Source organism: Pan paniscus, chromosome 4 (genome assembly GCF_029289425.2).
Source record: "Pan paniscus chromosome 4, NHGRI_mPanPan1-v2.0_pri, whole genome shotgun sequence".
In the NCBI taxonomy this organism is placed as follows: domain Eukaryota; kingdom Metazoa; phylum Chordata; class Mammalia; order Primates; family Hominidae; genus Pan; species Pan paniscus.
This window is the reverse complement of record NC_073253.2, coordinates 5,684,422-5,696,503: the sequence shown is the minus strand read 5'-3', so window position 1 is coordinate 5,696,503 and position 12,082 is coordinate 5,684,422. Positions and strand designations below refer to the sequence as shown.

At 39.7% G+C, this 12,082-nt stretch overlaps 1 protein-coding gene across 1 annotated transcript in view; it reads right to left on the bottom strand.

Annotated features, from left to right (window-relative positions):
* The window catches only part of ICE1 (interactor of little elongation complex ELL subunit 1), a 67,702-nt gene that overhangs the window by 54,850 nt on the left and 770 nt on the right, over positions 1-12,082 (bottom strand). The gene's annotated exons all lie outside the window — the stretch shown is intronic.

The following is a 12,082-nucleotide window of genomic DNA, read 5'->3' as shown; positions in this document are numbered from 1 at the left end:
CAGAAATAAGGACTTACTTTTAAACATAACCACAATAGCCCTTCACAAGTAATAATTACACCAAGTAATAATTTGAAATTATCCAAACTATGTTCAATTTTCACTGATTATCCCAATAGTTTTCCAGATAATCCAAATGATTTTGATAGTTACAGTAATATTTCCCTTTATGATAATGTCTGCCTTTTCTTCTCAGTTATGTTACATATCTGTTAAAACATCTACACAAAATAAAGTCAAATGCATAGTTTCTCTTGTAATCTCACCATCTGTCAAAAATCACTCAGCGTGTTTTTAACTTTCAACTTTCAGAACTGCCACCACATATATAAAATATATTTTTGGATGTACTCCATCTATCAAATTGTTGTTGAGGGAGGTTTAGGTCCTTTTCCAGTCTTTACAGACAGCACGCCATGAATTTCCTTGCCCATTCCTTTGTCAAACAGTTCTATTTTTCCTGAGAATAAAGCCCAAATACTGGTACTGCTGGACCAGACTTACGCATTTCAGAGGTTTACACTGAAAAAGGTAAAGGATATAAACTGTCAATTCACAGATTAAGAATTTGGAATAGTCAATAGACATTTTTTAAAAAACGTATTCCACCTTTTTCATATCAGGAAATGCAAAACTAAAATAACAAAAATTTACTTTTCATCCACTAGGCTAGACTGAAATAAACATATTGGTAAGGATGTAAGGAAAATAAAATTCATACTATGGGTGGTAGTATTTGAAGAGCATTTTGGCAGCATATAATGAAATCAAAACACACACAGTGATAATTTTTTCTATTTTTCCTCTATGCATTCCTGAAGGATGTTTTCTACATCCTGGTTAGCTTTTACACCCAAGCTTAATTTGTTTTTACCACTAGCATAAGTACTATCTTTACGTTGCTGTTTTTGCTATATTACATTTCCTAATTGGTTCTTTAGGGTATGCAAAAATATTACTAATTTTTGTTTGTTGATTACAGTAAGACCAGCTCATTTTACAACAATGTCACTTATAAACATACACACAAAAGATCTAAATAAAATATATGCAAAGTAAATCCAGCAGTGAATAAATTATCTGCAGATTCTCTTGGGTGTGTTATGTGAATAGTTGTAACATTCACTGATAATTTTATCCTACCTTTACTCATGCCTACATTTGATTTGCCCTCCTTCCTGAACTGACTAAGGCTTCAGCACAATATTGAATAGTAAGGGTAATAACAGGTGTCTTTGTCTTAAAAGTTGGAATTAGTTAATTACATTTGCTCTGTTCCAGGTTATTGGTTGATATCCTTTAATCATGTTATGAAACTTCTACACACAGTCTGCTAAAAGATTTTCATGTATAGGTATCCATCTTCATCAAATAAATTTCTGTATCTATTTAGTTTGAATATGTATTTTTCTCCCTTTATTTATTAATTTCAGTGAACTACAATAGATTTTCTAATGATAAAGCAGCCTTACATTCCTGGGGATAAAAGTAATTGAATACTATGTTAACACTATTTAAACACACTGAGGATTCAATTCCCCAATATCCTACTTAGGTTTTTTTTTTTTTTTCATCTATGTTCATAAGTGATATGCCTATACCATTTTTGCACTAAAATTACTAGGATGCCTTTCCCTTGCTAAAAACTGTAAGGAGAGAGTAAACTAGGAACACCTCTCATGCATGAATAACACTTTGCTAGGTACAGAATTGTTGGGTCACCATCTGTTAAGCATTAAATCATGATCTGTCCCACAAAAGACATGCTTAAGTCCTAACTCCCAGTATTTTAGAATGACCTTATTTAGAAACAGGGTCTTTACAGATATGATCAGGTTAAGATGAGGTCACACTGGACCAGAGTGGGCCCTAATCCAGATTTCTGGGCAGAGAGGGTGGATGCATGCATTTGCTTTTATTTCCCTCCCTAAAACCAGCTAAAAATACAGTCAAAAATTTTTTTTTCAAAAGGCAAAACCAACAAGGATGACAAGAGGATAAAAGACAAACAGAAACTGGAAAGCAGACTCAAGAGTACTGATTTAGCACCCAAGAAAGCCAGCAGTGGGGAAAAGTGAGAACCAGCTCCATTTATACTGCAAAACTTCAACAAGCTTGAGAATCAGTAACATGGATTCTTTTGAGAAGGTGAAGGGGAATGGAACTAAAACAAGCACTAGTTGCAAACTTTCTCATAAGCATTTAATCCCAATCCCCAACCATCCACCATGCCTCAGAGAAATCACTCCTCCCCCACCCAGCAGAAAGAGGTTTGCTTTTTGAAGGTCTCTGTAATACCAGGGACCCTTGGGGCAGGTGTACTATGTCAAAAGCATAAAGATTAAATAAACCTAAGCACAGTGGTCTAAGACTGGCTGCCTGTCTCTCTTCATTAGGCTTCCAAACAGTGTAGTCCTTCTGTCTTCCAGGAAGAAGAAGGGAAATACCTTCTTACAGATAACATCTAAAGGTAATGACACTAGACATTCTTCAATCAATAAATGGCCCAACCAGACTGTCCTGCCTTGACACTCAGGGTCCAGAAGCCCCACATCCTCAGTGTATCCGCTACTCGCTCTTTGCAAGGACTTCCAAACATGAGACAGACCTGCAGTGTGAAAGAGGCTAAAACAAGCAAAAGCAACCTGAAGTAAACAAAAACTGAAAAGAAAACTTAAAAGATGTTTATTAATAGGATGAGATAAATAATATTATATTTGCGAAACAAGTTATTTTTGAAAGGAATATTCAGAGCTCTTAAAATTGAAAAAACTTAAAAATTAAAAATGAACACTCTAGAATAACTAAAATTAAAAGACAGACAATAGCAAGTGTTGATGATGATGTGGAGAAACTGAATACATTCCTCATACATTGCTGGTGGGAATATAAAATGGGGCAGCTGCTGTGGAAACTAGTTTTGCAGTTCCTCAAAATGTTAAATAGTTACCCAACGATCCAACAGTCCCATTCCTAGGTATGAACTGAAAATAGAGTCCACGGCAAACTTACACACTGATATTTATAGCAGCACTATTTCAAACTAGCCAAAAAGTGAACATAAATTAAATGTCCATCAAAGGATGAACTGATTCACAAAATGTCACATATCCATACAACAGGAATTATTTGACAATGAAAATGAATGAATGATACATGCTACAACATGGACCAACCTTGAAACATTATGCTAAGTGAAAAAAGCCAGTTACAAAAGTCCACGTGTATTCTAGAGTCCATTCATATGAATTTTCCTTAACAGAGCCAAAAGTAATCCAGTGGCTGCCAGAGACTGGAGGAAGAGTACAGAGACAGGAAATGACTAGTAACTAGTATAGGGTTTCTTTGGGGAAGGTGGAGGATGAAAATGTTTTAGGACTATGTAGTGGTGATGTCTGCACAACTCTGTGAATTGAATTGAATTGTATACAATAAAAGGCAGAATTTTATATGTAAATTATATTTCAATAATGCTGTTACAGCTAACAAAGACTCAAAATATTTGACCATAAAATTAAAAAAAAGGACGCAGAAAATAAAAACCCAGACACAAGAAGGAAGGAAAATAAATAAAAACAAATAGGGTATCAACACAAGAGGCCCCACATACCCAACAATAAGAGTTCCACATAAAGAATAAGGCGAAGATGGAGACCTAATTAAAAAAAAATACTGGTATTGAAGAAAAGTTCCCAGAAGCAAATCTAGAAATTTCTAATTGAAAGGGCCTGGAATATGGACTTCAACAGGATTCAAACCATGAAACAAGAACACAAATTTCAGACCACTGGAGACAAAGCAAAGACCCTACAAGAATCCCAAGAGCAAAATAAAAGGCATCAAGTGATACACAAAGAATCGGGGATAGAATGGCTTCAGACTTCAACACCAACACGAAAAATTAGACCTAGAAAGCAAGCCTTCGAAATGGCAAAGGGCAAGTAATTCCAAGATAAAATTCTACACAATAAATATTTTCAAATCTGCAAAGTCTCTACAAACTTACTTCCCAGACATCCTTTCTCAGGGGGGTACAGAAAGATGTGAACATGGTCCTTCAGAATGGAGATGGGGGTGAAGAGAGCCCTCAGAATGCTGCTGTGTACCAGATGAGAGTAGGCCCCAAAGCTCAAAGGGAGAAGAAAATGAAAGACTGAAAACATTTGAGTATTTATACCAAACTGGCAGAGACTTGCAAGGGAATGCAGTTATTTTTGGACATGCATTTAAACTATTATTTTTTCTAAAATAAAAGTGATTCTTCCTCTTTTTTCTCCCATTCTCTTTTGAGTTCTTTGGTACCCTAGCTCATCTTTCCCATGCTTCCAGATGTCATTTTGAGTTGCCAAGTACTTAGGCAGAGACCCCGAAGAAACCTCAGGCTCCAGAGTCACAGAGTCAGATTCACATTCCTATTCCACCCCCACTTTCTGCTAAGTGACCTTGGGCAAATTTATTTAACCTCTCCCCTGCCTCGAAACTATTTCATCAGTTTTACAGATGGAGAAACTGAAGCACAAAGAGTTTAAATAACTGGCATACTATCAGGATTAAATAAGATGCACCATATAAAGTGTTCAATCCAGTCCCTGGCATAGCAGTAAGCACTCACTAGTATCTTCAGGATGAAAAATTGAATTAAAGATACAATCATTATCAGGGAAAACAAGAAACCATGCAGAAAACACCACAGCTTAGCTTCAAATAACAGTCCTAATAATGTCAACTTCAAATACTGATCTAACTCAAATCATAACTGTACTGAACAAATGGAGAAAGAAGAGATATGCTTAGGCATGGTGGAGTATGGGGCAGTAAGAGAGCTGAATCCTCACCTCCCAAAGTCAGCAATGAGTCTACTATTTAACAACAGGAAAGTTCATTGTAAAATACACAGTGGAAGCAATTAAAAATGGTTCTGTCTTGGAAAGCAGGGATGAGTGGGGCTGGGGGCTGCTGACTTGTTGTCTTAACAACTCTTGTATATCTGTCTAGCTGCCTTTTTATATTTAACTGTGATTACACAAAAAACAAGATCACAAAACAGTATAATGAGAAAACAAAAGATTTCTCAGTTATCCGATAGCATTCTAGTCTCTGACTAACATTATTTCCCAAGGCCCTGCTGCATATCAGCTCAAATTTGGTCAGATACTGTATTATCTGTGGTCAATATTGTAATACTCTGATAAAACGTTTTTTTCCCTCCAATCAGATTCAGATGTCATTTATGTTGGCTGAAACCAAGGCCTCTAAATAATGAACCTCACAATTGTGAAAGTGAGCAGGGTGTGCCTGGGTGAAGGGCGCTCAGGCTCCTCTGACCCACATTCATTCCTGCACAGGTCCAGCTGCTATGGAAGAAGTGAGGTTCAAGGTGTTCTTCCTCTCCAGGAGATACTAAGGGTTGTTTCCTTGATTATCGCTTTCTCTTAGCAGCCCTGCTCTCCTCTTCTAGAGCTTCTATTATATAGTCTATTGGAAAGTTCAGGCTGATTTTCAATTCTCCCCTCTTTTCTCTCATAGCTACCATCTTTTGTTTTTCTTTGCCTTCTGGGTGATTTCTTAAGCTATACTAATTCACTAACACAATTTCCAGAGCGGCCCACTCTCTTACTCAAGACTTTTTGTTTCCCATTTACTTCTCCCCTCTAGCAGACAATTTTAACTTTATCCATACAATACCCTCCTGAATTGTCACTGTGAATGTTGATGCCCATGCTTCCTTCCTTTCTTGGGGAAGTAGAATCACACCTGGCTGAGCACACAGGGCAAGGAGCAAGCTAGCAGGCCTACCAGCTGAGAGGACATGACAGAAGACATGGCCAGTGTAGCCAGGAAAATGGTTATGCTAAGGTAGTAAGTATATAGATAATATAGCAAACAAATAAATACAGATGATAATGGGATATGTAGTCTGCTCAAACAAATCAGTAAATATGTAAGAGAAGACAGTTTCTTAACTTCAGCACTACTGACATCCTGGGCTAGAAGGAAGACAGGATGTTCGGCAGAATCCCTGGCCTCTACCAGCTGGCTGTAGCACTCCCCAAGCCCCAAGGTGCGTGTGCAGCAAACAATTAACACAGCAGGCCTGAGAACACGATCCTTAGCAAGACCTGCTTGCAAGGCGGGCCATTGGCTGTCACCTGGGGACTCGGATTTCTGGAGAGTTCCTTCCCATCATTCCCCAAACTGATGAAAATGGCTCATCATGTATGGTTTATGCTCAACACCTGCTTTCCTTGTGGGAGTCTGGAATCTTGGGGCTTGCTAGGCAGAAGGTGCCTACAAGACCAGCCCCCAGTAAAAAAAACTCAGGCACTAGGTCCCTAATGAGATTCCCCGGCAGATAACACTTCACAAGTACTGTTACAACACGATACTGGAGCAATTAGGCATGTGCTGTGTGACTCCACTGGGAAACACTCTCAGAAGCTTGTGCCTGGTTTCCCCAGACTTTGCCCCATATGCCTTTTCCCTTTACTGACTTCACTCTGTATGCTTTCCCTGTAAGAAACCACAGCCATGAGTATAACTATATGCTAAGTCCTATGAGTACTGAACATGAGCGTGGTCTTAGGGACTCCAACCCTGACAATCAAAAATGTCTTCAGAAGTAGTAAAACGTTCGCTGAGGAATGCAAGGCTCTGCTGTTTAAACTTTCACAAACATGAAAGACAAAGACTAAATGAAGGAGGCTGAAGAGACATTACAATAAAATATAACACATAGTCCTGACATGACTTTGAGTAAGAAAGCAAAAAGCCACTCCCAGGTCAGCAAGCAAAATCTGAATAGGTCTACAGCTGCACCAATGTTACTATTCTGATTTGGAGGGGTGTAGGATAATTATGTTGGAAAACGTTCATATCTGGAGGAAGTATATCCTGGAACATGTACAGGAGACAAACTGTATGTGTGCAGACAATGATGAAGCAAATGCAATAACATGTTAACAATTTGTGAATTTGAGAACATCAGGGTTATTTGTATTATTGTGGCAACTTTCTTGTAAGTCTGAAATTATTTCAAAATAAATTATTTTTAAAAATCACACTACTCACATTTATTGCTTTGCTGGGAGAGATCTGGCTAATTGTTCAGCATGACTCCTCTCTGATAAACCACTTATTCCTGGTGTGCTTGCTGTTTACTAACTGCTCTTATTTAAAATCAAAGCCTACGCTGATATCTAGCAGAGATGAGTGTGTCTTCTCACCTGTTAGAACTTCTGGCACAGCGTGCACTGGAACAGGGCAACAAGGCAGGAATGTCCACCTCTCTCTAACTGTGCCCCAACCACACCCACCCACCAAAACCAAGCAGAGTGGCTTCTGGGTGCTGGGAAGGCAAACCCCAGTCTCTCCAGCCCCACCTCAGTTATCCCCACCTTTACTCTGTGCTTCATCTATCGTCAACTACTTTCTCCCCTCCAGGCCTTGGCACAACTTCTTCTGTCTACAACACTCTCCCTCCATCTTTTCCCTCTTAGTTAACTGCAAATCATCTTTCAGACCTCAATTTAGATTCACTTTTATGAAGCCTTCAGAGAGGTGGCACAATTCCTATATAGCTGTCCCTCCTACATGCTTCCAGAGTACCTCATATGTCCCTTATCATAATATTTATATTATACCTATACTGTAGTTGCTTTTCTACTTAACTGTAACCTCAACAAGAATGAGCTCCATGCCTCTTCTGTTCATCATTGTATTCTGAAACACAGGATAGCATCATATATACATCGACGCTCAATAAATGTGTTTGGTAAATGAATGAATTACAATTTTGTGAGCATTCCCTGTAAAAGAACCATTTCTAAATCAATAGGTCTGGAATAAAATGTTTCAAGTTCCAAACGATGCCATTAAAATCACTAGCGATTATCAATGGGAGTCCAGCACAAGTTTATGGACAGGCTCAAATCTGTTCCAAGGACAACCATACATCAAACTCACTGAATCTAATCTAGATACATGAGATGAACAATATAATCATGTGTTTCAAACTCTCATCTGGATCCCCAGGAGAATCCAATTGTTTTGCACTGCAGTGAAGTCAGCAAATATGGGCCTCTCCTTCATCAGAATAAAGAGACTATGTCAGCTTCACTAGCTTGACTTAAACACACATAACTTAAGACTTTACTTAACCATACATAATACATAATATCACTAGAGTGAGGACCCACACTGTTATATCTGACTGCCAAAGTTCTGCAACCCAGAACTTTGGGCATTGGGCTATGGGCATTGGGCTATGGATCAGCAATGAACTACTGTAATCAATGAGAGTAACAAAACAGATATGAAGTGATTTGTGAGACTACGAGCAAAAGACACAGAAAACGTAGTCAATCTGCACACTTCTGAATCAAATAATGATCTCTGCAAAGGTACTGTTATCTCTTCAACAACTAAATAAAAAAAGGACAGGGAGGATTAAGAAATGAAAGGAAGATTTTCAGTGCAAGCAAACCACTATTCAAGACAGAGAGGCAAGTTAGCCTAACATTACAGTTCAGAATGAAGTCACAACACCAATATGGTTGCCTACCATTGGAAAGAATGACTCCTATGTTACACTTGTGAATTCTCTGCATGATCAAAAAGTTAAAACTATAGCACAGAATATCTTCTCTCTGCACCTCTTTAGTTTCTCTCTCACACGGAAGTTTAATTGAAATATGGAACTTCATGTAGTTATAATACACGCAGAAAATTATTTCCAAAAAGCGGCTATCTACTAATTGACCAAAAGAATTGCTTTTCCTTAATTCTCATTCTTTCCGATCTTGGTTCCCTCTGGAACTCTTGATTCCCTCTGGGACGCACTCCCTGTTTAACCCTCTAACACACTTTATCTGTTTCTCCTTTCCTCACCATTCCATGTTCCCCTTCATCAAAGGCCACACATCAGCTAGTTGGTTTTCCGTCACTGACTCTAATGATAGCATGTAGTCCCATGAATTGGCCTCATGGTTTCAAAGATTCCTTTAAATGACAGAACATAATGTCCCATTTTCCTATCCTCACACCTCCCTTCTGTCAAATAAGCTTTTTTTTTTTTTTTTTTTTTTGAGACGGAGTCTTGCTCTGTCACCCAGGCTGGAGTGCAGTGGTGGCACCATCTCGGCTCACTGCAATCTCGGCCTCCCAGGTTCAAGCAATTCTCCTGCCTCAGCCTCCTGAGTAGCTGGGATTACAGGCGCATGCCACCATGCCCGGCTAATTTTTGTATTTTTCGTAGAGACGGGGTTTCACCATCTTGGCCAAGCTGTTCTTGAACTCCTGACCTCGTGATCCACTACCTTGGCCTCCCAAAGTGTTGGGATTACAGGCGTGAGCCACCGCTCCCAGCCCAGATAAAATTCTTACACTGAACACAGTGCACATCTAACCTGGCCTGCTATTTCCTTGAGGGATATTAGGGCACCTTGGAAGCACTGTGTTCCACAAACATTAAATCTGAAAATGGCTGAACACTCCTAGTTCTGACGTCATTCCAACTTCAGTCCCTTCCACCTTGATTTCCTCTTCCTCCTGTATCTACCACAGTTCTCACGGTCATTTGAGTTTTAAATCTTGGGACCTTCCATTTCCTGACATGAGACCTGCCCATTCTTTACACTGTCTCATATTCAGAACCTTTTTCTTCTTTATTCCCCTTCCCAGGAAGCTTCAATTACTTCAGACTTTTGTTATCACTATTATGTATTAGTAAAATAATTTACCATACCTAGTTGCACCCCCTCCAATCCATCCTGCATACCACCGTTACTTCTACTACAAGCACTGTCCTAATGTAACTGTGCAAAAACCTTCACCATCCCATAACACTGACAGAAATAAGTACAAGAATTTATGATGGTTACCATTCAAGGTTCTCTATAAACTGCCAGGAACCTATTTTTCTAGACTCACTTTGCACAACTACAGAATTCCTCCAGAGACTCTACTCATAACTTTCCCCTAAAAAGGTAATCCAATTCCAGGCCACAGAAAATCCAAATGCAATAGTGTCCTGACCTAGAGAAGAACTCTGTAAACTAAGGCCCTACTCCAGTGTTTATAATGTTTCAATGGAACACAGGCATACTCATTTCTTTGTGAATTGTCTACAGCTGCTTTCACATGAAAATGGCACAGCTGAGCAGTTCTGAGCAAGTCCCCAAAGCCTAAATACTTGTGATCTTGCTCCTTACAGAAAAAGTTTGCAGACCCCTGGATCTAGGATTACTCTTATTGATGTTTTGAGAACCCACAGCAGGAAATGTGGCAAGGGTAGAAGGAAGGAGATTCAATCTCTAGGCCATACATTAGAGTAGTTCACACAACGGTGGAAGCAGTGGAGATGTTGAAAAGTGCGTGAATAATGAAGGCAGAGCGGACACAATCTGATAAACTGGATACAGGTTATGAGAAAACAAGAGCTGCACCAAGGATGCCATCTAGTTTCTGGCCTACGCAACCAGAAGGATACAGTTGCTAAATTTAACCATAACAGATCCATGACTGAAAAGCACAGTTCACATCAGTAGTTCTTCTGCACAAAAGCCTCCAATGACTCACCATTTCCATCGCCCAAACCCCAACAATGGTCTACAGGAGCCCACACAATCAGGCCCTCCTCCTACCTTCCTGACTCCCAGCATTCACTCCGCTCCAGCTTCACTGGCCTTCTTGCTCTTCCCAAGCACACCAAGCCAGCTCCTGCTACAGTTCTTCACATCTGATGTTTCCACTGTAGGAGAGACTTTTCTTCCAAGATTTCTACAGAGCTTATTATTCTCTCACCTTTGCTCCAATATAAACGTTCCAGGACTCCCTACTTAAATTCCAACAGCCACTGGCCTAGTCCTCACCCATTCATTCCCTCCCCATCTCTGTTCAATTCATCAACAACGTTTTCATTACCCTCTAACATAACTCATTTGTTTCATTTATCCTGCCACCCTCCTAGAATGGAAGCTCCAAGAGATCAAGAATTTTTGTCTTTTTCTCCCCTAATGCCATAATTGCAATGTCTAAAATACGGCAGGTGATCAATAAATGTTTGTTGAGTGAATTGGCTCGAATAATAAATACAATGTATTAAAGATTCGGGAGAACTCCAATCACGTTCCTGGGGTGGTGGTGGCGGGGGGCGTTACAAGATACCTATACAATGCAGCTCAGTGAAGGCAATGATCTATTAGTTCTCCTTCTACTCACAAAAGTAGCACATTTCCTTCCTCCCCTTCCTTCAACACTTAAAATGTTTGCAATCAGTTCACAGATATTGCACTTAAAATGCAAACCAAGTTTCTCGGCATGGCCTACCTAGCCTGCACTCCCGTCTGGTCTCATCAACCATCTTCCGTGTGCACTATGCTCATGCCAACCATACCATGTTCTGCTCATCAAAGACACCCTGCTCCTTCTCACCAAAGGAACCTTTCCACCTGTTAATCCCTCTATCCGGAAAGCTCTTCCTACATCTCTTCTGACAGCCCGATCCTTCTCATTATTCAAATATCTGAAAGTTACTGACTCAAAAATTCCCTAGCTGACTACTCTAGCTAAGAGACAAGACCAATATTCCAACATCCTCCTTTATTTTCTAACATCTAAAATCTTCTGAGGCCTTATTCACACATATGCATCTTACTTATGAGAGATCCTATTTTGTTCACCACAATGTCTGTAGTTCCTAGAACACTAGGCAGAGTAGGTAATGAGGTGCTGGTGAGTTCCGTTTTATCACTGAAACCGCGATAGTAGGAAGTTAAAAGAGACCCCCGACATCAGGCAGCTAGGAGAGTCGTGGGAAATGAGGGGCACTATTGCCCAAGTACCACCCCATAAGATCTGGAGCCATACTCTAGCAATTCTCCCTTATGTCACTCTAAAGAAGAGCCCACGCCGCTGTTAGAAACCTCCAGTCTCTGCATGCCTTTAATAAACTACTTTTATCAAACAACTGACAAGCTACTTGACCAATTACGTGGCTTGCTTTTTAAAAAATTAGCCTCGGGATGGCACATCTGCTATAAGCTGAAATGCCTCCCTAGACTCTTCGAGTCTAACGACTCAGACA